This window comes from Loxodonta africana, chromosome 11 (genome assembly GCF_030014295.1).
Source record: "Loxodonta africana isolate mLoxAfr1 chromosome 11, mLoxAfr1.hap2, whole genome shotgun sequence".
Lineage (NCBI taxonomy): Eukaryota > Metazoa > Chordata > Mammalia > Proboscidea > Elephantidae > Loxodonta > Loxodonta africana.
Genome location: NC_087352.1, coordinates 10,105,601 through 10,131,498, shown reverse-complemented (window position 1 = coordinate 10,131,498; position 25,898 = coordinate 10,105,601). Strand labels below are relative to the sequence as shown.

The window sequence follows — 25,898 nt, the reverse complement described above, 5'->3', positions numbered from 1 at the left end:
AACCTGAACCCATTGCTGTTAAGTTGATTCCAACTCATAGTAACCATGTAGGACAGAGTAGAAGTGCTGCTTAGGGTTTCCAAGGAGCAGCTAATAGATTCAAACTGCCTACCTTTTGGTTAGCAGCTGGAGCTCTTAGCCAGTGTGCCACCAGGGCTCCATACAAATAATAGTGATGATAAAGTAAGCTTCAGCAATAAAAAGTGTGAAGGAGGATAAAAAGGCTACTCAACAATAAAGGACAAAAATAATTAGAATGCTAATGATAAAATGTCGCATTAAGGACAAAGGTGCACCTGACCCAAGCCATGGTGTTTTCAATTGCATCATATGCATGCAAAAGCTGGACAATGAATAAGGAAGACCAAAGAAGAATTGATACATTTGAATTATGGTGCTAGTAAAGAATATACCATGAACTGCCAGAAGAATGAGCAAATCTATCTTGAAAGAAGTACAGCCAGAATTCTTAGAATTTGATGGTTAGACTTCGTCTCACATATTTTAGACATATTTTCAGAAGGGACCACTCCCTGGAGAAGGACGTCATACTTAGTAGAGAGTCAGCGAAAAAGAGGAAGACACAGTGAGAAGGACTGACACACTGGCTGAAACAATGGGCTCAAGCATAACAAGTATGAGGATGGTGCAGGGCCAGTCAGTGTACACAGTGTGTACACAGGGTAGCTATGAGTCAGAACTGACAGCGATGCAGATATCTCCCCACCAATGGCTTCTAAAGCCCTGATTGGTTCATCTCTCATTATTCCTATATTATCATGCCAGTGATTTTGAACCACAGAACATGTAAGCATTCTGGCAAAATGGGTTTTTTATTAGGACTGAACCACAACTAGAGGTTGGATTCTGATGACAGCCAGCCTGTTCCCATTCCCTGATTTCCTCTGTAAGGATTAATTGTGTTTAAAACTGATTCTGAAATTTCCTTTGAGTCAGATTTTGGTGGGCAACATTTTACAGGTGTCGTATTGTCAGGCATCCTAAGTGGTTAAGTGCTAAGTCTGCTAACCAAAAGGTCAGTGGTTTGAATCCCCCAGGTGCCCCTTGGAAAATCTATAGGGCAATTCTGCTGTGCTCTATGGGGTCGTTATGAGTCAGAATCAGCTCAACAGCAATGGGTTTGTTTGGTTTTGTTTAACTGTTCTGTTAGTATCTATTGTCTTCTACACACTGTGATCGCAAGTGAAATTATTGTGATCATGAATGGGGTCGGCATCTTTAAAGGGTGACTGGAAAGGGACTTTTTTGGCTGCTCTCACAGCTAAGTTATTTCCTTTAATTTCCTGTTTGTGGAGCTCCTTTGGATTGGGGGGCAGAATTTTAATTATGACAGTCTCAGAGGGAAGCAAAAGGGCTTCTAAGAGGTCTGCTACTAAGGGCCCATTTTTAATTTGGGACCCAGAGGAAGTTGGGGACCCCCGTTGTTTCAGTGTAGTGGTTAAGAGCTACGGCTGCTAACCAAAAGGTCAGCAGTTCGAATCCAACAGGCGCTCCTTGGAAACACTATGGGTCAGTTCTACTCTGTCCTATAGCGTTCTATGAGACAGAACTGACTCAATGGTAATGGGTTTGGTTTTTGTTTTGGTTTGTTTCCATAACATGCCAAAGCATGAGAAACTCCAAAGTATACCTGGAGTCCTTAAAAATATTTATTGCCCTCCAGAGGCTTGTTTGCAAGCTTTCATGAGTGAAATTAGTTCAGCTTGTTGAGCTGACGTGACTTCAAGAAGGGGGCCACTTTCAAGGACTTCAGTTGAAGTAGTCACAGCATATCCTCCCTGGTAATAAGAAATGGTAGCTCCAGGCTTTAAATATGACTAATCAACAAATAGAATTAAATCAGGATTTGATAATGGGGCTTCTTGTATATCTGGTCTAAGAGACAAGAACTGTTTGGTAAGATTTAAGCAATCATGGGGTGAATGGCTATTGTTATTAGGTAAAGGCAACAATGCAGCTGGATTCAGAGACATTACAATATATAACTGAATATTAAAAAAAAATTTTTTTTTTTTTTTTTTACAAGTGGCCAAAAGGAGAACTTCATAAGAAGTCAGGCTGCTGGCCAACTGATGTTGAGTATGGGTTGAATTTAAAATGGCCGACACTGCATGAGGGACACAAACATCACAAAAATTTCGTAAAACAGTATATGCTGTGGCCTTGACTATGCAAGAGGTTGAGGGCTGACTGGATGCTATATTAACCAATGGGTCTCTGTTTTCAATATTTTTTTTCTTAATTTATTTTGTACTGCCTTACCCTTCACCAAAGTTACCACTTACCTATTATCTAGTTAGTGATTTTCGCTGCTCACTCCCCACCTCCCTCATAACCATCGAAGATTGTTTCTTTGTGGAAGCATTTTCATGTACTTTGTAATAGCGATTTCATACAGTATTTGTCCTTTTGTGATTGACTTATTTCACTTGGCATAATGTCCTCCAGATTCATCCATGTTGTGAGATGTTTCACAGGTTCATCATTATTCTTTATCATTGGGTAGTATTCTATTGTATGTATGTATGTATGATAGTTTGTTTCTCCAGTCATCTGTTGATGGGCACTTAGGTTGTTTCCATCTTTTTGCTGTTGTGAATATGCTGCAATGAACATGGATGTGCGTATTTCTATTCCTGTGATGGCTGTTTTATCTCTAGGATACATTCCTAGGAGTGGAATTGCTGGATAGTATGGTATTTCTAATTCTAGCCTTTTAAGGAATCACCATATAGTCTTCCAAAATAGCTGTACCATTTTGAATTTCTACCAGCAATGCATAAGAGTTCCAACCTTCCTACAGCCTCTCCAACATTTGATATTTTCTGTTTTGTGTGTGTGTGGGATGTGTGTGTGTGTCTGCCAGTAATGTCAGTATGAGATGGTATCTCATTGTAGTTTTGAATTGCATTTCTCTAATGGCTAGAGATCACGAGCATTTCCTCATGTGTGTTAGCCACCCGCATGTATTCTCTCGTGAAGTGTCTGATCACATCCTTTGTGCATCTTTTAATTGGATTATTTATCCTTTTATTGTAGAGGATTTTCCCATAGATCTTAGAGGTTAGCCCTTTGTCAGATATTTCATAGCAAAAAATTTTTCCCAATCTGTGGGTTCTCTTTCCAATCTTTTGGTTAAGTCTATTGTCTTCCAGCACCACATTTCTGTCACTTTATTGTGCTGTCGTGGCTTCTGTGTTGCTGTGATACTGGGAGCTTTGACATTTCACTATAATGAAATGTGCAAAGACCTGGAAGTAGAAAACCAAAAGGGAAGAACATGCTTGGCATTTCTCAAGCTGAAAGAACTGAAGAAAAAATTCAAGCCTCAAGTTGCAATTGTGAGGGATTCTATGGGCAAAATGCTGAACAATGCAGGAAGCATCAAAAGAAGATGGACTGTACCAAAAAGAACTGACTGACGTTCAACCATTTCAAGAGGTAGCATATGATCAAGAACTGATCGTACTGACGGAAGAGGTCTAAGCTGTACTGAAGGCACCAACAAAAACCAAGGCTTCAAGAATTGACCGAATACCAATTGAGATGTTTCAACAGAGGCAGCGCTGAAAATGCTCACTCATCTATGCTAAGAAATTTGGAAGGCACTTTCCTGGCCAACCAAATAGAACAGATCAAAATTTGTGCCCATTCCAAATAAAGGTGATCCAACAGAATGTGGAAATTTTTGAACAATATCATTAATATCACACACAAGTAAAATTTTGCTTAAGATCATTCAAAAGTGGTAGTAGCAGTACCTCAGCAGGGAACGGCCAGAAATTCCAGGCAGATTCAGAAGAGAACATGGAACGAGGAATATCATTGCTGATGTTAGATGGATCTTAGCTGAAAGCAGAGAATACCAGAAAGATGTTTACCTGTGTTTTATTGTCTATACAAAGGCATTCAACTGTGTGGATCGTAACAAATTATGGATAACACAGCAAAGCATGGGAATTCCAGAACACTTAATTGTTCTCATGAGGAACCTGTACATGGATCAAGAGACAGTTGTTCAAACAGAACAAAGGGATACTGGATGGTTTAAAGTCAGGAAAGGTGCACGTCAGGGTTGTATCCTTGCACCATACCTATTCAATCTGTATGGTGAGTGAATTATCTGAGAAGCTGGACTGTATGGAGAAGAACATGGCATCAGGATTGGAGGAAGACTTATTAACAACCTGCAATATGCAGATGACACAGCGTTGTTTGCTGAAACTGAAGAGGACATCAAGCACTTACTGATGAAGATCAAAGACTACAGCTTTCAGTTATGGATTACACCTAACATAAAACAGAAATCCTCGCAACTGGACCAATAAGCAACATCATGATGAATGGAAAAAATATTGAAGTTGTCAAGGATTTCATTTTACTTGGACCCACAGTCAACGCCCATGGACGCAGGAGTCAAGAAATCAAACACATTGCATTGGGCAAATCTGCAAAAGACCAGAAGGACCCTGGATGTCATGGTCCCTGGATGTTCTGCTAGCCCCAAACCGGAACCATTCCCAAAGCCAACTCCTCAGAGAGGTATTGGTCTGGACTACAAGACAGAAAATGATGCTGGCAAGGAGTGAGCTTCTTGGCTGAAGTAGACACATGAGACTATGTGAGCAGCTCCTGTCTGGAGGTGAGTTGAGAAGTCAGAGGGGGACAGGAGCTGGCTGAATGAACTCGGGGAATACCGGGTAGAGAGGAGGAGTGTGCTGTCTCATTAGGGGGAGAGCAACTAGGAGTACATAGTAAGGTGTATATAAATTTTTGTATGAGAGACTGACTTGATTTGTAAACTTTCACTTAAAGCACACACACACACAAAATCTCCTGCAAAAGACCTCTTTAAAGTGTTAAAATGCAAAGATGTCACTTTAAGGATTAAGGTTTGCCTGATCCAAGTCGTGGTGTTTTCAATTACCTCATATGCATGTGAAAGCTGGACAATAAGTAAGGAAGATCAAAGAATTGATGCCTTTGAATTATGGTGTTGGCAAAGAATACTGACCATACCACTGACTGCCAGAAGAGCGAACAAATCTGTTGTGTAAGAAGTGGAGCCAGAATGCTTACTAGAAGAAGGATGGTGAGACTTCATCTCCATACTTTGGATATGTTATGAGAAAGGGCTAATCCCTGGAGAAAGACATCATGTTTGGTAGAGGGTCAGAGAAAAAGAGGAAGACCCTCAGTGAGATGGATTGACAAGGTGGCTGCAACAATGGGCTCAAGCACAGCAATTATTTCAAAGATGGCGCAGGACAGGACAGTGTTTCATTCTCTTGTACATAGGGTCACTATGAATCACAACTGACTTGATGGCACCTAACCACAACATTGTCTTCTATATTCTTGAGGACTCCTAGAGCATTCCCAGAAATACTTGTAGATAAAAAGTGACAAGTCTAAATTATAACTAGGAAACCCTAGAGCAGGAGTGTTAATTAATGCTTCTTTTTTTTAGTTGAGTGATGTTATTTTGGCCATCCTTGCAGATCTGGAAGGGGTTAGGCAATGAACTCTTTAGGTAATGGTAAAAAGGAAAATTATGTATCCAAATTCTGCAATAACTGCAGATTCCTTGAGATCCTCTTAACTGTTTCTTGGTATTAGGGACAGGATATACTAAGATGGTCTCTTTTGGGGTCTATAGTGACCCCTTTTGCTGAAATAATATGTCCCAAGTACTTCACAAAAGGCTGGGATAACTATAATTTTTCTCTGGAGGCATTGTGACCTACTCTGGCCAAGTTTAACAACAGGATTCTATCGGTTAAGACATGCCTGTTGAGAGAACACACCAGTAAATCATCCACATGTTGTAATAATGTAAGCCCCTGAGTGAAATGTAAAGTCTGTAAACACCATGTAAAAGCTGAGAAAAATGGGTGGGGGACCTGGTAAACCCTTTTGGGCATGGTAATGCATGTAAATTTTTGGGCCCCCCAAGTGAAGGCAAATATCAACTATCCAGATGGACTGGAATGCAGAAAAAAAGTACTGCAAAGATCAAATACTGTAAAGTGAGTTGCTTCAGGAAGGGCATTAGAGAGGAGCAGGTGATGGTTCGATACTAAGGGGAATCTTAGAATTGCTATGCAATTAATAACACATGAGTCTTATATAAATCTCCAGACCTGATTACTGGGTTTCTTAACAGGGAGAACTGGAGGGTTGCAAGGACTGGTCCAAGCGATTATTAAGCCTTTAGCCAAAACTTCCTGAATTATAGGAACATAACTTCATGAATAGCATGACTTTGGAATGCTATAGAAGCAGCAAGGATTTTTTATTTTTATTAACTTTTATTGAGCTTCAAGTGAACGTTTATAAATCAAGTCAGACTGTCACATATAAGTTTATATACACCTTACTCCGTACTCCCACTTGCGCTCCCCCTAATGAGTCAGCCCTTCCAGTCTCTCCTTTCGTGACCATTTTGCCAGCTTCCAACTCTCTCTATCCTCCCATCCCCCCTCCAGACAGGAGATGCCAACACAGTCTCAAGTGACCACTTGATATAATTAGCTCACTCTTCATCAGCATCTCTCACCTACCCACTGTCCAGTCCCTTTCATGTCTGATGAGTTGTCTTCGGGGATGGTTCCTGTCCTGTGCCAACAGAAGGTTTGGGGACCATGACTGCCGGGATTCCTCTACTCTCAGTCAGACCATTAAGTATGGTCTTTTTATGAGAATTTGGGGTCTGCATCCCACTGATCTCCTGCTCCCTCAGGGGTTCTCTGTTGCGCTCCCTGTCAGGGCAGTCATCGATTGTGGCCGGGCACCAACTAGTTCTTCTGGTTTCAGGATGATGTAGGTCTCTGGTTCATGTGGCCCTTTCTGTCTCTTGGGCTCTTAGTTGTCATGTGACCTTGGTGTTCTTCATTCTCCTTTGCTCCAGGTGGGTTGAGGCCAATTGATGCATCTTAGATGGCCGCTTGTTAGCATTTAAGACCCCAGACGCCACATTTCAATGTGGGATGCAGAATGTTTTCATAATAGAATTATTTTGCCAATTGACTTAGAAGTCCCCTTAAACCATGGTCCCCAAACCCCCGCCCTTGCTCCGTTGACCTTTGAAGCATTCATTTTATCCTGGAAACTTCTTTGCTTTTGGTCCAGTCCAGTTGAGCTGACCTTCCATGTATTGAGTATTGTCCTTCCCTTCACCTAAAGCAGTTCTTATCTACTAATTAATCAGTAAAAAACCCTCTCCCACCCTCCCTCCCTCCCCACCTCGTAACCACAAAAGTATGTGTTCTTCTCAGTTTATACTATTTCTCAAGATCTTATAATAGTGGTCTTATACAATATTTGTCCTTTTGCCTCTGACTAATTTCGCTCAGCATAATGCCTTCCAGGTTCCTCCATGTTATGAAATGTTTCATAGATTCGTCACTGTTCTTTATCGATGCGTAGTATTCCATTGTGCGAATATACCACAATTTATTTAACCATTCATCCGTTGATGGACACCTTGGTTGCTTCCAGCTTTTTGCTGTTGTAAACAGAGCTGCAATAAACATGGGTGTGCATATATCTGTTTGTGTGAAGGCTCTTATTTCCCTAGGGTATATTCCGAGGAGTGGGATTTCTGGGTTGTATGGTAGTTCTATTTGTAACTGTTTAAGATAACGCCAGATAGATTTCCAAAGTGGTTGTACCATTTTACATTCCCACCAGCAGTGTATAAGAGTTCCAATCTCTCCGCAGCCTCTCCAACATTTATTATTTTGTTTTTTGGATTAATGCCAGCCTTGTTGGAGTGAGATGGAATCTCATCGTAGTTTTAATTTGCATTTCTCTAAAAAAAATTTTTTTTTTAATGGCTAATGATCGAGACCATTTTCTCATGTATCTGTTAGCTGCCTGAATGTCTTCTTTAGTGAAGTGTGTGTTCATATCCTTTGCCCACTTCTTGATTGGGTTGTTTGTCTTTTTGAGGTTGAGTTTTGACAGAATCATATAGATTTTAGAGGTCAGGCACTGGTTGGAAATGTCATAGCTGAAAATTCTTTCCCAGTCTGTAGGTGGTCTTTTTACTCTTTTGGTGAAGTCTTTAGATGAGCATAGGTGTTTGATTTTTAGCAGCTCCCAGTTATCTGGTTTCTCTTTGTCATTTTTGGTAATGTTTTGTATTCTGTTTATGCCTTGTATTAGGGCTTCTAAGGTTGTCCCTATTTTTTCTTCCATGATCTTTATCGTTTTAGTCTTTATGTTTAGGTCTTTGATCCACTTGGAGTTAGTTTTTATGCTTGGTGTGAGGTATGGGTCCTGTTTCATTTTTTTGCAAATGGATATCCAGTTATGCCAGCACCATTTGTTAAAAAGACTATCTTTTCCCCAATTAACTGACACTGGGCCTTTGTCAAATATCAGCTGCTCATATGTGGATGGATTTATATCTGGGTTCTCAATCCTGTTCCATTGGTCTATGTGCTTGTTGTTGTACCAGTTCCAGGCTGTTTTGACTACTGTGGCTGTATAATAGGTTCTGAAATCAGGTAGAGTGAGGCCTCCCACTTTCTTCTTCTTTTTCAGTAATGCTTTGCTTATCCAAGGCTTCTTTCCCTTCCATTATGAAGTTGGTGATTTGTTTGTCTATCACCTTAAAAAATGACATTGGAATTTGGATCGGAAGTGCATTGTATGTATAGATGGCTTTTGGTAGAATAGACATTTTTACTATGTTAAGTCTTCCTATCCATGAGCAAGGTATGTTTTTCCACTTAAGTATATCCTTTTGAATTTCTTGTAGTAGAGCTTTGTAGTTTTCTTTGTATAGGTCTTTTACATCCTTGGTAAGATTTATTCCTAAGTATTTTATCTTCTTGGGGGCTGCTGTGAATGGTATGGATTTGGTTATTTCCTCTTCGATGTTCTTTTTGTTGATGTAGAGGAATCCAAGTGATTTTTGTATGTTTATCTTATAAGCTGAGACTCTGCCAAACTCTTCTATTAGTTTCAGTAGTTTTCTGGAGGATTCCTGAGGGTTTTCTGTGTATAAGATCATGTCATCTGCAAATAGAGATAATTTTACTTCCTCCTTGGCAATCCAGATGCCCTTTATTTCTTTGTCTAGCCTAATTGCTCTGGCTAGGACTTCTAGCACAATGTTGAATAAGAGTGGTGATAAAGGGCATCCTTGTCTGGTTCCCGTTCTCAAGGGAAATGCTTTCAGGTTCTCTCCATTTAGAGTGATGTTGGCTGTTGGCTTTGCATAGATGCCCTTTATTATGTTGAGGAATTTTCCTTCAATTCCTATTTTGGTGAGAGTTTTTATCATAAATGGGTGTTGGACTTTGTCAAATGCCTTTTCTGCATCAATTGATAAGATCATGTGGTTTTTGTCTTTTGTTTTATTTATGTGGTGGATTACATTAATGGTTTTTCTAATATTAAACCAGCCTTGCATACCTGGTATAAATCCCACTTGGTCGTGAATTATTTTTTTGATATGTTGTTGAATTCTATTGGCTAGGATTTTGTTGAGGATTTTTGCATCTATGTTCATGAGGGATATAGGTCTGTAATTTTCTTTTTTTGTGATGTCTTTACCTGGTTTTGGTATCAGGGAGATGGTGGCTTCATAGAATGAGTTGGGTAGTATTCCGTCATTTTCTATGCTTTGAAATACCTTTAGTAGTAGGGGTGTTAACTCTTCTCTGAAAGTTTGGTAGAACTCTGCAGTGAAGCCATCCGGGCCAGGGCTTTTTTTCGTTGGGAGTTTTTTGATTACCGTTTCAATCTCTTTTTATGTTATGGGTCTATTTAGTTGTTCTACTTCTGATTGTGTTAGTTTAGGTAGGTAGTGTTTTTCCAGGAATTCATTCATTTCTTCTAGGTTTGCAAATTTGTTAGACTACAATTTTTCATAATAATCTGATATGATTCTTTTAATTTCAGTTGGGTCTCTTGTGATGTGGCCCTTCTCGTTTCTTATTCGGGTTTCCTTATTTGTTTCCTTTCCTGTATTTCTTTAGTCAGTCTAGCCAATGGTTTATCAATTTTGTTAATTTTTTCAAAGAACCAGCTTTTGGCTTTGTTAATTCTTTCAATTGTTTTTCTGTTCTCTAATTCATTTAGTTCAGCTCTAATTTTTATTATTTGTTTTCTTCTGGTGCCTGATGGATTCTTTTGTTGCTCACTTTCTATTTGTTCAAGTTGTAGGGACAGTTCTCTGATTTTGGCTCTTTCTTCTTTTTGTATGTGTGCATTTATCGATATAAATTGGCCTCTGAGCACTGCTTTTGCTGTGTCCCAGAGGTTTTGATAGGAAGTATTTTCATTCTCGTTGCATTCTATGAATTTCCTTATTCCCTCCTTAATGTCTTCTATAACCCAGTCTTTTTTCAGGAGGGTATTGTTCAGTTTCCAAGTATTTGATTTCTTTTCCCTAATTTTTCCGTTATTGATTTCCACTTTTATGGCCTTGTGGTCTGAGAAGATGCTTTGTAACATTTCGATGTTTTGGATTCTGCAAAGGTTTGTTTTATGACCTAATATGTGGTCTATTCTAGAGAATGTTCCATGTGCGCTAGAAAAAAAGTATATTTTGCAGCAGTTGGGTGGAGAGTTCTGTATAAGTCAATGAGGTCAAGTTGGTTGATTGTTGTAATTAGATCTTCCGTGTCTCTGTTGAGCTTCTTACTGGATGTCCTGTCCTTCACCGAAAGTGGTGTGTCGAAGTCTCCTACTATAATTGTGGAGGTATCTATCTCGCTTTTCAATTCTGTTAAAATTTATGTATCTTGCAGCCCTGTCATTGGGTGCATAAATATTTAATATGGTTATATCTTCCTGGTCAATTGTCCCTTTTATCATTATGTAGTGTCCTTCTTTATCCTTTGTGGTGGATTTAACTTTAAAGTCTATTTTGTCAGAAATTAATATTGCTACTCCTCTTCTTTTTTGCTTATTGTTTGCTTATTTTTTTCCATCCTTTGAGTTTTAGTTTGTGTCTCTAAGTCTAAGGTGTGTCTCTTGTAGGCAGCATATAGACTGATCGTGTTTCTTTATGCAGTCTGAGACTCTCTGTCTCTTTATTGGTGCATTTAGTCCATTTACATTCAGCGTAATTATAGATAAGTGTTTAGTGTTGTCATTTTGATGCCTTTTTATATGTGTTGTTGACAATTTCATTTTTCCACTTTTTTGTGCTGAGATGTTTTTCTTTGTAAATTGTGAGATCCTCATTTTCATAGTATTTGACTTTGTTTGCTGAGTCGTTACGTTTTTCTTGGTTTTTATTTTGAGTTATGGAGTTGTTATACATCTTTGTGGTTACCTTAATATTTACCCGTATTTTTCTAAGTAAAATCCTAACTTGTATTGTCCTATATCACCTTGTATCCCTCTCCATATGGCAGTTCTGTGCCACCTGTATTTAGTCCCTCTTTTTGATTATTGTGATCTTTTACATATTGACTTCAATGATTCCCTGTTTTGAGCATTTTTTTTAATTAATAATTTGTTTTTGTGATTTCCCTATTTGATATCAGGATGTTCTGTTCTGTAACCTTGTGTTGTGCTGGTATCTGATATTATTGGTTTTCTGACCACTTTCCTTTAGTATTTCTTGTAGCTTTGGTTTGGTTTTTGCAAATTCTCTAAGCTTGTGTTTATCTGTAAATATCTTAATTTCGCCTTCATATTTCAGAGAGAGTTTTGCTGGATATATGATCCTTGGCTGGCAGTTTTTCTCCTTCAGTGCTCTGTATATGTCATCCCATTGCCTTCTTGCCTGCATGGTTTCTGCTGAGTAGTCTGAACTCATTCTTATTGATTCTCCCTTGAAGGAGACCTTTCTTTTATCCCTGGCTGCTTTTAAAATTTTCTCTTTATCTTTGGTTTTGGCAAGTTTGATGAGCATCTTGGGATAGATATCCTTTCATCTTTCATTGTCAGGGAAGTTTTCTGTCAGCAGATCTTCAACTATTCTGTGTTTTCTGTCCTCTCTCCCAGTTCTGGGACTCCAATCACATGCAAGTTATCCTTCTTGATAGAGTCCCACATGCTTCTTAGGGTTTCTTCATTTTTTTTCTTTTATCTGATTTTTTTTTCAGCTATGTTGGTGTTAATTCCCTGGTCCTCCAGATTTCCCACTCTGCATTCTAACTGCTTGAGTCTGCTCCTCTGACTTCCTATTGTGTTCTCTAATTCTGTAATTTTATTGTTAATCTTTTGGATTTCTGCATGCTCTCTATGGATTCTTGCAACTTATTAATTTTTCCACTATGTTCTTGAATAATCTTTTTGAGTTCTTCAACTGTTTTATCAGTGTTTTCCTTGGCTTTTTCTGCAGTTTGTGGGTTTGGTTTTTTTAAGGGATTATTATTAGTACTTTTTCAAATTCTACTGTACGTGGTTTACTGTTTTGGGAATATTGATGTTCACTGAAAAACTGAAACATTTTATGGAATTAAAAAACAGAAAAATCACCAAAAAAGCTCCATCCTAGAGAAAATCACTAAGGATGAGTACCCCCTTAAAAATTACCTTATGCGTGCACACGCTTACCCAAAGATTTGATTATACGGTGAATGATGGAATCTGTGATTTTAAAGAACCAATGTTCTTTATCTGTAATTATGTCTTTGCCATCATTTAAATGGCTTCATGTTATTACAAAAACATAACAAAACCCAAATTCCTGTAGATGAATGCTCATTTTCACTTGAAGAAAATTCAGTGACATGATTTCCACATCAAAGAGAAGCCCATTATACACCTTCATATATACTCCTTTTGAAAAAACTGTGCATTACTGCGAAAGCATGACACTCATGTCCAGATAATGAACACGTTTGATAAAATTATCAAACTCTCACCAGGTTTTTTTTTTTTTGGTACTTATTTCATGGTATGAAGAAACAACATGGGGTATAAAATATGACAGTATTACACGTCCTTAATGTATGGCATAGTCTCTGCCTCAGAAGTTTTAGGTAAAAAAAAAAAAAAAGGCTGATCAATTGATCAGTTGGAAGAAAACATTATCAGACCCGGATGAAAATGCAAATAGTCAGGTATCAATGACCAATTAAACACTGACTAAAAAAAACTGTCATTGGTAATGCATGAAGTGAATTACTTTATATGCCCTTCTAGCCATGGTCTTGTAACTTCCACAAAACGATTGTGTGGGACTGTACAAATAAGAGGAGGCCTTGTGGCACAGTGGTTAAAACAGTCTACTGCTAGCCAAAAGGTGTTTTGAGTCCACCAGCCACTCCTCAGGAGAAAGATGTGTCAGTCTGTTTCTGTGAAGATTACAGCCTTGGAAACCCTACATGGTCACTATGGTCAGAATCAACTCGACGGCAGTGGGTTTCGTGGCTTGGTGCAAATAAGGTGCTTGTGGCATACCAAGGGGATTGGACAGTTTTGTTAATGCAAATCAGGTGCATGGAACCCTTGCAAAGCGGTGAGACCATGCAAATAAAGTGCATGACACACTTGTGGGGGTGGAACCATGCAGATAAGTTGCATGACACCCTTATAGGGGATTGGCCAGCCTTGCCAAATCTCACACTAACCAAGGTTTCTCCCCAGTGTGAACTCTTCTGGTGAGACTGTAGTTGTGAAGATCGACTAAAGACTTTACCACACACGTCACACGTGTATGGTTTCTCTCCAGTGTGGATGCGCTCATGATGTTGAAGACTTGAAGCCTGACTGAAGTACTTACCACATTTCCCACACTTATATGGTTTCTGTCCTGTGTGGACCCTCTTACGTATGTTAAGATTCTCGCTCCACTTGAAGCCCTTCCCACACTCTTCACATTTGTATGGCTCTTCTTCATTATGGACCCGTTGATGGGCTTGAAGGTGTGAATTCTGACAAAAGGTCTTCCCACACTGTTCACATCTGAATGGTTTTTCTCCACTGTGGACTCTTTGATGGGTCAAAAGATGTGCAGCCTGCCTGAAGCCTTTCCCACACTCCTCAGAATTATAAGATTTCTCTCCTGTGTGGATTCTATCATGAGTTTGAAGATACGATCTACTAATAAAATACTTCCCATATGCTTCACATTTGAATGGTTTTTATCTGCTGTGGACTCTGTGATGGGTCAGAAGTTGTAAAGCAACCCTGAAGCCCTTCCCACACTCTTCACAATTGTAGAATTTCTCTCCTGTGTGGATTCTATGATGAGTTTGAAGATTTGATCTACTACTGAAAGACTTCTCACACTCTTCATATTTGAATGGTTTTTCCCCACTGTGGACTCTCTGATGGGTCAAGAGATGTGCAGCCTGCCTGAAACCCTTCCCACATTCCTCACAATTATAGGGTTTCTCTCCTGTGTGGATTCTATAATGAATTCGAAGGTCTGCTCTAGTACTGAAGCCCTTCCCACACTCTTGACATTTAAATGGCTTTTCTCCACTGTGGACCCTCTGATGGGTCAAAAGATGTGCAGCCTGCCTGAATCCCTTCCCACACTCATTACAATTACAGGATTTCTCTCCTGTGTGGATTCTATGATCAGTCGGAAGGTTTGATCTATTCCTGAAGTACTTCCCACACTCTTCACATTTGAATGGTTTCTCACCAGTATGAATCACCTGGTGAACTTGAAGTCTTGAACTCCAATTGAAGTCTTGCCCACACTCCTCACAATTATAAGGTTTCTCTACATTGTAGATCTTCTGATGGATTTAAGACATAAACTCTGACTGAAACCCTTCTCACAGGCATCACATTTGTAGGACTTTTCTCCAGTGTGGACTGCCTGATGGGAATGCAAATTTGAACTGTAAATGAAGCATTTTCCACATGCGTCATATAGGTATGGTTTCTCTCCAGTGTGAACTCTCTGATGGGCCTGAAATCACAAAGGATAAATGAAGCTCTTACTACATTCCTCAAACTTACAAGGTTTTTCTCCTGTGGGAACCTTCTGATGGATATAAAGATATGAGTTACAAATAAAGTCTGTCCCATATTCCTCATATTTATAGGGTTTCTCACCCTTATGGATGATCCAATGAGTATTAAGTACTGCTTTATGAGGAAAGTACTTACCACATGTATCACATTTGAATGTTTTCTCCCTAGTGTGGATTCGCTGATGTTCCTGAAAACGCAAAAGATAAATAAAACCCCTCCCCCACATTCCTCACAATTATATGGTTTTGCTCCAGTGTGGCCTCTGCAATGAACATTAACTGTTGCTCTATGCCTGAAGCGTTTCCCACATTCTTCGTATTTCTGCAGTTTCTCCACAGTATGGATATTCAGATGACTTTGCAGATGTGAGTTCTGACTAAATTCCTTACCACACTCATCACACTTATAGCAGTTCTTTCCTATATGAACTCTCGGATGATTACTAAGGCCTGAGACATAATGGAAGCTTTTTCCACACTTGCTACATGCGAGAGACTTCTCTTGTGAGTGTAATCGCTGTTGAAGATCAAAGCTGGGGATGTCACTGGAGGTTTCTGTACATTCATTACACTGGTGAGGTGTCTCTCCTCTGTGTGTTATTAGATGGTCCTCCTGCAACAAGAAAGGGTGAATCACCTTGTTTGTAGAACTGGGGCTTATTTATCATGGAATCTTGACACCCAGTTAAGTCACTTGCAATTTGTTGCCAGATACACAAGCTGGAAAGCTCCCTGTGTGCTTCTGCTTGTGGAACAGTCTCCACCTGCCTTGGCTTCTTGCCTCCTATAAGGAGAGAGAATTCAGAGAGACAGTTGCCATAAAGATTGGTTAAGAGTTTTCAAGAGTTCACACTTAGATAGGGGATGAGACATTACTGAGCCCCCAAGGTCAGCTGATCTTTTATACTGCATATCATGTTTTCCAGTTTACATACCATCAAAGTCAAGAGTAAAAGCCCTGGGCTCCAACTCACTAAGTATTAATAAGACCCATTAACCAAAAAAACCAAACCCAGTGCTGTCGCATCGATTCTGACTCATAACGACCCTACAGGACAGAGTAGAACTGCCCCATAGAGTTTCCAAGGAGCGCCTGGCAGATTCGAACTGCTGACCCTTTGGTTAGCAGCCGTAGCACTTAACTACTACGCCATCAGGGTTTCCACAAGACCCATTAGACAACACCAAATCAACTACAATGTAGAAATCAAAGCCTTAATTTAAAAAAATTGGTAACATTACACAAATTGTTAACCTGTTGCAATTTCTATTAAATTTCAGTTAGTGTAGAATCTTGGATAGTAAATTATGTAGTTAGAAAAAGCATGCTGAAAATAATAATGAATCAACAAGATGTATGTGTTGTGTATATTTTCACTACATTAAAATTTTAAAAATGAATATATAAGAACATGAAAGAAAAGGAATAACACAATCAAAAGTATGCATACTTTCAGATTATTTTTCAGTAATCTTCTCAATTAACAGACAACTTTGGTGGCTCGGTGGTTAAGCGCTTGGCTGCTAACAGAAAGGTGAGAGCTGCTCTGCAAAAGAAAGATGTGAAAATTTGCTCCTGTAAAGATTTAGAGCCCTGGAAAACCTATGAAGCAGTTCTGCTCTTTTATATTGGATCACTATGATTCAGAATTAGTTCAACGGCAATGGGTTTTTGAAGGAAATTTTTACAGAGGAGAATGTCACTTTTCTGCCTATAGGAACAGTCAATAAAAAGCTGCCTAGGAGGGGACAGGAAAGGTAGTAATAGAGAACCCAAGGTCAAGAAGGGAGAGAGCTGACGTGTCATGCGGTTGATAATCAATGTCATAACACAATATGTGTACTAATTGTTTAATGAGAAGCTAGACTGTTCTGTAAACCTTCATCTGAAGTACAATAAAAAAAAGAAGCTGCCTAGTTTGTTCTAGCACACATTTAATCAGATTGTGTAAACTGTATCTTGGGTTATTTTCTTAGTTACCTAGTGCTACTATAACAGAAATATAAGTGGATGGCTTTAACAAAAAAATACTAGTCTTTGAGAGTCTAGGAGGCCAGAAGTTTGAATTCAGGGCACCAGCTCTAGGGGAAGCCTTTCTCTCTCTATTGATTCTGGCAGGAGGTCCTTGTAATAAATCTTCCCCTGGTCTAAGAGATTCTCAGTGCAGGGATCCCGGGTCCAAAGGATACACTCCACTCCTGGTGCTTCTTTCTTGGTGGCATACAGTCCCTCTTTGCTCTATTCTCTCATTTGTATTTCAAAGGAGATTGACTCAAGATACAACCTAATCCTGTAGACTGAGTCCTGCCCTGTTACATAACTGCCTCTAATCTTGCCTCATTAACATTATAGAGGTTAGGGTTTACAACATGTAAGAAAATCACATTAGATCACAAAATGGTAGACAGCCACACAATACTGGGAATCATGGCCTACTTACGTGGATGGTTCCTTACTTCTCTGAGGTCTCTGCTCAAATGTCCGTCTTATCAATGAGTTCAAGGTAAAATAATAAATCTTGTCCACAGCCAGTTCACCTCTGGCAATTTCCATCCCCCTTGACTCTGTATCCTACACAGTACTTATTATACTTATTATTATATGACATACTCTCTAGATCATTTTTGTTAATTGTATGTCTTTCTGACTATGATGCAATATCAATAAGGACAAGCATTTACACTATTTCCTGCTTTATAACCGTGTCCAGAAGACTGCAAGGCACATGGTAGGAGCTCAACAAGTGCATGTTGAATGAATAGGTAAATCCCTGTTTGACATTTCTGTGAACATTTCAGTCAAGTCACAGAAACAAAAAAAGCTTTCCAAGTAAACTGTGTAAAGAGGAAAGGAACAGGAAGCTGCAGTTTTGCTTGGAAACTGAAGGCTGTTCCAGAGACAGGGTCCACCAAGAGTGATACTGCTGAGGTGCAAATCAAAGGTAGCAAAACTCACTTCAGTGAAGAGAAACTGTGAGCCTATGTACAGGCTCCTTCTGAGACTCTTGGGCTGTCCCTTTGAAAACAGAGTTTTGAAAATCTGTGGATGTAATCAATATGACCATTCACAATAGGTTTTCAAATTGAAGACTACAGCCCATTTATGAGCTGTGAAATAATTTAAAAGCTTGTAATGAGCATTGGGGGAAAAAAGAAAAACAGAACAGAAAACATCAGAGCATAATCTGCAGCAAAAAAAAAAAAAAAAAGTCATTCCAAGAAATGCTTTATGAAGTCTTATATAAATCTACACAAACATGGAACGTTTCCACCGGTTATATAATAAAAGATGCCTTTCTGACTATAGCTTAATCCTCAAAAATGTGGAATAGTTTGGTTCAGGAAGTTATTAAGTCCTTAATTAAGCAAAATATTGAAATGGATTTTGGGACGGTCAGAAATATAGGCATCACTCAGCTGTGTGACTCATGTTACTCTCATCCAAAAACAGCTCCCTCTAGTACAAGGAAGGGGAAGTCCAGGCGGAGTGATGAGGATGCAGACTTTGGAAAAGCGAATGGGCAGCAGCTGTGAAATCTTTCAAGAAAAATTAAGCTGGCCTGGTTATTGTCTAAGACCTCAGGAAAGAGATTTTTTTTTTCTTCTTGGAGGGCCTGTCTCAGAAGTAGACATCAGAATCCTCATATAAAAATCCAGTATGTCGTTCTAGAAATGAATATGCTCCCCTGTGGAAGGCTCCAGGAAAGCCATAGGGAAAGCGTATTACTCAGCACATTCACAACCACAACGCTTAAGTGTTTTCCTAGGATGTGAGTCGAGTGTGCGCACACGCGCGCACACACACACACTCACCACAAGGGTACCTAAGAAAGCAGAACATGGCTAGGTGTTCATCAGAAGGCACCAAATGTTCTGCAGCAGCCTCACTCACTCTGGTTTGTGCGTCACCGATCAGCTATCTCCATGAATCAGGAAGACAGGTCCCTCTGCACGTTAGCTCAATTTATCAAGTCAACAAATATATACAGATACCTGCCATATATGAGGACAATTCTAGGCCCTGAAGGAACAGCAATAAACAAAACAGACAAAAATCTTTCACTCTTGAAGATGACATTCTAGCTGGAGTGACAGGTGATAAGCAGATAAACGAAAGACAGCTGTGAAAAATAAGGGCAAGAAGAGTAAACAGAGGGTGGTATTTTAAACAGGGCGGACAGACAAGCCTTCTTTTATACTAAAACAGAGCAGAGACCTGAATGACATAAGCAAGGAGTTCAGGAAGCTTTCAGGTGAAGAAATATTCCAGGCAGAGAGAGAGAAAGTAAAGGAGGCTGAGGCAGAGGTGTCCAGTAGGCAGAATAATGGCACCGCAGAGATTTCCAAATCCTAACTTCTAAAACTGAGAGTATGTTAGGATGCAGAGCAAAGGGAAGTTAAGGTAGCACAGGGAATTTAAGTTGCTCATCAGCTAACCTTAAAGTAGGAAGACCATTAGACAATATCTGGTGCCCTCAATGTATTCAAATGGGTCCTTAAAAGTGGAGGAGTTAGGACAAGCTTCTGGCCTAAGCAATTGAGTAGAGCATGCTGACATTCACTGAGATAGGTGATACAGGAGTGGCAGCAGGTTTTTGGGGGGGAGATGAGTCCTGTATTCAACTTGTTTGATTTGAGGCCCTGGCAGAAAATCTAAGTGTCTGTTACATATTTGGGCATGTAGGTCTGAAGTTGGAGGACTGATCTGGTCTAAAGATATAAAAGCCATCTTTACCATGTGCCCTTGTTACTGCATCAAACTGGGACCCTCTTCCTTATACTGTAGGGAATGTTCAGTGTTAGTGTTTTAGTTTTAGTATTTTGGGTAGAAGAGATACGAAAGCTTGCTGCATCAGGAGTAGTTTACCAGTCAAGGCTAGTGGCGCTCCTGTGGAGAATGATTCCCGCTATAATCACAGGACAGCCCCCACAACAAAGAATTATCCAGCCCAAACTGTCAACAGTGCCAAGGTTGAGAAACACTGATTTAAACTGAAAACAAAGTTATCATTAAACGTGTTATTAAACGTTGGAAAAAAAAAGTGGAAGAGTTAGGCAGGAGAGTTAGAGGAAAACATGATCACAGAAGGATGGTCAGAGTGACGCAATGTTGCTGGCTTTGCAATTAGAGGATGGAAGACACAAGCCAAGGAAAAGACAAGAAAATGGATTTTCCCTACATCCTCAGAAAAGAAAGCAGCCCAACTGACATCTTGATTTTACCACAGTTTAAGATCCATGTTGGACTTCTAACCTACAGGACTGTAAGATACACCCACTCCTCACTTGCAGACATGGTTAAGTTCGAAAGAGATGGTCGTCATGCAAAATCGATGTTATGCAAAAATGGAGGATGACCCCATCAAATTACAAAATGGAGGATGAGTACATCATTACATAACTGCCAAATTATATCATTACGTACCGCCTAATTACATCATTATGTAAGTACTGGAATCATAGCCAAACTACTGGAAATCATAGCCCATCCAAGTTGACACATAACCTTAACCATCACAGCCAGTGCTACTCTTACCTCACACCTCAGTGTTCGTTACTGCAGGATGTATATCATTAATGTGCAGAACAGTCGGATAGTACATTTTTTATTATTGTCGTAAATGCAAAAGGTCATACTCCATGAACCTCTGTAAGAAATATAAGAAACCACCAAGTGTTTTAAGTAGAGCAAAGACTTACTTTGACTTACATTCCCCATAGATCACTTAGGTGGCTATGTGGCAAACAGAATTTAGAAGGGAAAGGGTGCAAGTAGGGCAATCAGTACATAGGAAGTTGTGATAATCCAGCAGAGAGGTTTGGCCATTTGGATCAGGGTAATGGCAACAAGTGAGGCAGAAAATAAAACAAATGGATAAACATCAGCAAGGATTCCCAGTGGCTGGTTCTGATCTAAATTCCCTTCTCTTTGGGTTGCTGTCTTCATCAGTGAAAGCCTTCTTCCTTCTTTCTAAGTGCCATATAGGAGCCCTGGTGGTGCAGTGTTTAAATACTGAGTTGCTATCCCAAAGGTTGGTGGTTTGAACCCACTAGCTGCTTTGAACCCACTAGCTGCTTCGTGGAAGAAAGATGTGGCAGTCTGCTTCCATAAAGATTACATCCTTGGAAAGCCTATGGGGCACTTCTACTCTGTCGTATAGGATTGCTAGGAATCGAAATTGACTCGATGGGAACAGGTGTGGTTTTGGTTGGTAGTGCCATATATCACGTCTAAAGGTTTGGAGGCATGGGAACATTAAAAGTCACCTTATGAAATGAACACCCTACTGGTACAATTTACTGGAAATTTGCATTCTGATTGCAAGCTCATAAAGTAAACAGAAGCAATGTTTTTCCAACATTTCTGTAAGATGACACGCCTGAAGAAATGACATTTATTTCAATACCCAGGTACACATGCATAAACATGTATTAGTAATACATAGGTTGACCTACCCCTAAACCAAAGTCTACTTTCATTAAACCTTCTACTGGCTCCATAATCAATACCCATGGAAGCAGTGGTCAAGAAATCAAAAGACACCTCGTATTAGGCAAATCTGCTGCAAACGACCTCTTTAAATGTTGAAAAGCAAAGATGTCACCTTGAAGACTAAGGTGCGCCTGACCCAAGCCATGGTATTTTCAAATGCATCATATGCACGTGAAAGCTAGACAATTAATAATGAAGACTGAATAAGAACTGACACCTTTGAATTGTGGTGTTAGCGAAGAATATTGAATATACCGTGGACTGCCAAAAGAACAAACAAATCTGTCTTGGAAGAAGTACAACCAGAATGCTCCTTAGAAGCAAGGATGGCAAGACTACATCTTACATATTTTGGACATGTTGTCAGGAGGGATCAGTCCCCGGAGAAGGACCTCATGCTTGGTAAAGTACAGGGTCAGCAGGAAAGAGGAAGAGCCTCAACAAGGTGGACACAGTGGCTTCAACAATGGGTTCAAGCATAACAACAATTGTAAGGATGGCACAGGACCAGGCAGTGTTTCATTCTGTGGTACACAGGGTCGCTATGAGTTAGAACCGACTTCATGGCACCTAACAACTGGCTCTCACACCACACATACAATCAGCCAGAGTTTGTGCTGCAATGTGCTCCTTTCTTCCTAATGAACCCTGATATTATGATATATTTTATAAAAAATTGTTGGTAGGAGAGTCAGTTCCCAAAGGTCAGGTGACCATTCCAAGACCATTCAAAACCTTGAAAATCTGAGGAGAAAAAGACCCTCCAGAGAAAGGCTGTCCTTACCCACTGACACCAGGTTCCTAAAGTTCTCAACCATCACATCTTGGTACAGCTTCTTCTGGGCAGGGTCCAGCAGCTCAAGCTCCTCTTCAGGGAAGACAACAGCCACATCCTTGAATGTCATCGATTCCTACAACATCAAGCACAAGCATACCCAATCTCAGAACTCACATGCACTTGAAAAGGTTGGGAGGATAGAGGAAGTTGTTCCAGATTTTGGGGAACATGAGTAAATGTGCAGATTTCCCAGGCTTTCTCCTTCTACCTGACAGTGCCATGCATGAGTTTTCCTTAGCTTCAAGGACAGTGAGGCAATGAATGAGAGCCCTTATACTTTTACGTGGTGTTCTCAGAGAGTAACCTCTGGAACTCAAAATGTTACATGCTGGGTCACCCACAGATTACTTTTTGATTCATACTGCCAACTGCCTCAGAAAAGATGCTCCATTTATTTTCAACAGAATCTGATAGCACCCACTGTCCTCCAACCAAACACACTGACTCTAGTAGCACTTTTCATGAGTATCTAGCAAACTAATGAGCTTTTGGTATCCTATCTTAGACAGTATGTTCTATGTCCTCTCAACTCTCAAGGCACACACCACATCCATGAATTCCAACATTCAATGTACTGAGTTGTAGTTACCATTCCTATTCCCATGATCTGCCCCTTACTAGCCAGGTGAACTTGGACAAGTTTTCCTATAGCATTCCCTCAACTCTGACATCATCTACTCCTCCTACCCTCACTGCTTTCTCTCCTGTCTTTGGGTTCCCTAGTTTACTGCAGTGTTTAACAGAACTCATGAACTGTATCCAGGAAATGTCTCACTGCTGTAGAGGATGCCAAGTGCAAAATCGATAGGTCAGGCGTAGGCTTCTGTCGACCCATGTGGCTGCAGGGGATGAAAAACCCAAACCGTCACCTCAGGCCACAAGCCGCTGGCTCACAAGGCTGTTCGAGCTGACAAATGAGCTCAGACAATAGGCTGCCAGCCCACGGAGCTGCAGAAGCCGGCAAATCCCAGAATCAGCAGGTTATACAAAGTTTCCTCTTTGTATAATGGTTCAATGGTTTGTGCAACACAAGCCTCTTTCAAGGATAAACAAGGAAACACACACATATATATGTACACGCACAGACACACACACATCACTAACAGTGTGTAGCCCAGAATAAGTGCTTAATAAATGATAGCTATTACCATTATTATTATCGTAACTGTTACCTATTTCAAGCCATTTCATGGCTGCATAGTATTCCAAGTATGAAATCCAGGTGTGAAACAAATAGTTTGGTTGGCATTTGTCCCTGGTTCCGGGGAGGTAGCCTATAAACCCTTGGAATTTCCTTAGTTTCTGGAGCATCTTTGTTATTCCTGATGGTCCCCTGGGACCACACGTGGTAGCTTATGCTAACAAGGTGACTCAGGACTTGGGCTGACCACACCAGAAAGACTACCATGTGATCAGAGGTTTAGAGTTTTGACTCACATGATACCAGCCACACTTCCAGGTTGGGGAGGTGGCTTGATTTTGAGTTTCATCCTGTGGCCTTGATTTAATCTAGCCATGCTTTTTTTGTGACTCACACACAATGACTGAGTGAAAATATGGAACCAGTGATGGTTGTGGTTATATGGCAAGTCAGCTGGGCCATGCTTCCCAGTATTCTATGGTCTTTCTCTGTTTTATACGTTATAAATCCTAACCTCTACATGTTAATGAGGAGGATTTCTGTAGGGTATATCTTGAGTCATAGCCTTGCGAGAGGGAGTGACTCAAGTCCTACCTTTACTCAAGTTACGCCCTTCCTTGGGGTGTGGCTTGAATCAAAGGTATACATGTGGGTGCCCTACTGGGACTTTCTCTCCATCTGGATCCTGTGCCTGGTTTGTTACTATTCTTGGGACTTGAGCCATAGGCCTACTGTCTGACCTGCTGATTCTGGGGTTTGCCGGCTTCTGCAGCTCCGTGGGCTGGCAGCCTATTGTCTGAGCTCATTTGTCAGCTCGAACAGCCTTGTGAGCCAGCGGCTTGTGACCTGAGGTGACGGTTTGGGTTTTTCATCCCCTGCAGCCACATGGGTTGACAGAAGCCTACGCCTGACCTATCGATTCTGCACTTGGCATCCTCTACAGCAGTGAGACATTTCCTGGATACAGTTCATGAGTTCTGTGGAACACTGCAGTAAACTAGGGAACCCAAAGACAGGAGGGAAAGCACTGAGGGTAGGAGGGGTAGATGATGTCAGAGTTGATGGAAGCTATAGAAATTTGGAAAAGTTGGACATTAGGGATATCTTTAACCTCTGCCTCATAGGAATCAGCTTTGTGCTAATCCTTACAAAACTAGTCTATAGAACAAATGGTCCTCAAAAATTACTGCCTCAATAAACAAACTATGGCACATATGCACAATGGAATACTACGCAATGATAAAGAACAATGATGAATCTGTGAAGCATCTCACGACATCGATGAATCTGGAGGGCATTTTGCTGAGTGAAATAAGTCAATCACAAAGGGACAAATATTATACGAGGTCACTACTATAAAAACTCAGGAAAAGGTTTACAAACAAAAAGAAACAACCTTTGATGGTTACGAGGGAGAGGACAGTGAGGAGGGAAAAACACTAAATAGATGATAGATTAGTGTAACTTTGGTGAAGGGTAACACAATACACAATACTGGGGAAGCCAGCACAACTTGTATAAGACAAGGTCGCTGAAGCTGCACAGACACATCCAAGCTCCCTGAGGGACTGAATTACTTGGTTGAGGGCTGTGGGGACCATGGTCTTAGGGAACATCTACCTCAATTGGCATAACATAGTTTATAAAGAAAATGTTCTACATTCTTTGGTGAGTAGTGCCTGGGGTCTTAAAAGCTTGTGAGCGGTCATCTAAGATGACTCCACTGGTCTCATTCCATCTGGAGCAAGGGAAAATGAAGAAAACCAAAGACACAAGGGAAAGATTAGTCCAAGGGACTAATGGACCACAACTACCACAGCCTCCACCAGACTGAGTCTAGCACAACTAGATGGTGCCCAGCTACCACCACCAACTGCTCTGACAGGGATCACAATAGAGGGTCCTGGAAAGAGCTGGAGAAAAATATAAAACAAAAGTCTAACTCTCAAAAAAAAAAAAAAAAAGACCAGACTTACTGGGCTGACAGAGACTGGAGAAATCCTGAGAGTATGATCTCCAGACACCATTTTAGCTCAATACTGAAGTCACTCTTGAGGTTCACCCTTCAGCCAAAGATTAGGTAGGCCAATAAAACAAAACAACACTAAATGGGCACACCAGCCCAGGGGCAAGGACAAGAAGGCAGGAAGGGACAGGAAAGCTGGTAAAGGGGAACCCAAGGTCTAGAAGTGGAGAGAGTTGAAATGTAGTGGAGTTCCAACCAATGTAACAAAACAATATGTGTATTGTTTAATGAGAAACTAGTTCTGTAAACCTTCATCTAAAGTACAGTTAAAAAAAAAAAAAGAACCACAGCCTCAGCTACCCTGAGACTAGAAGAACTAGATGGTGCTGGCTACTATTACTAACCCTTCTGTTCTGGGCCACAATAGATGGACCCTGATAGAATGGGAGAAAAATGTGGAACACAACCTCAAATTCCTTAAAAAAAAGAAAAAACAGACCTAATGGACAGGTTGAGACTGGAGGACTCCCTGA

At 40.3% G+C, this 25,898-nt stretch overlaps 1 pseudogene; it reads right to left on the bottom strand.

Moving 5' to 3' along the window:
* Positions 1-10,808: 10,808 nt before the first annotated feature.
* Positions 10,809-22,325, bottom strand: LOC100659976 (zinc finger protein 234-like; annotated as a pseudogene).
* Positions 22,326-25,898: the final 3,573 nt, after the last annotated feature.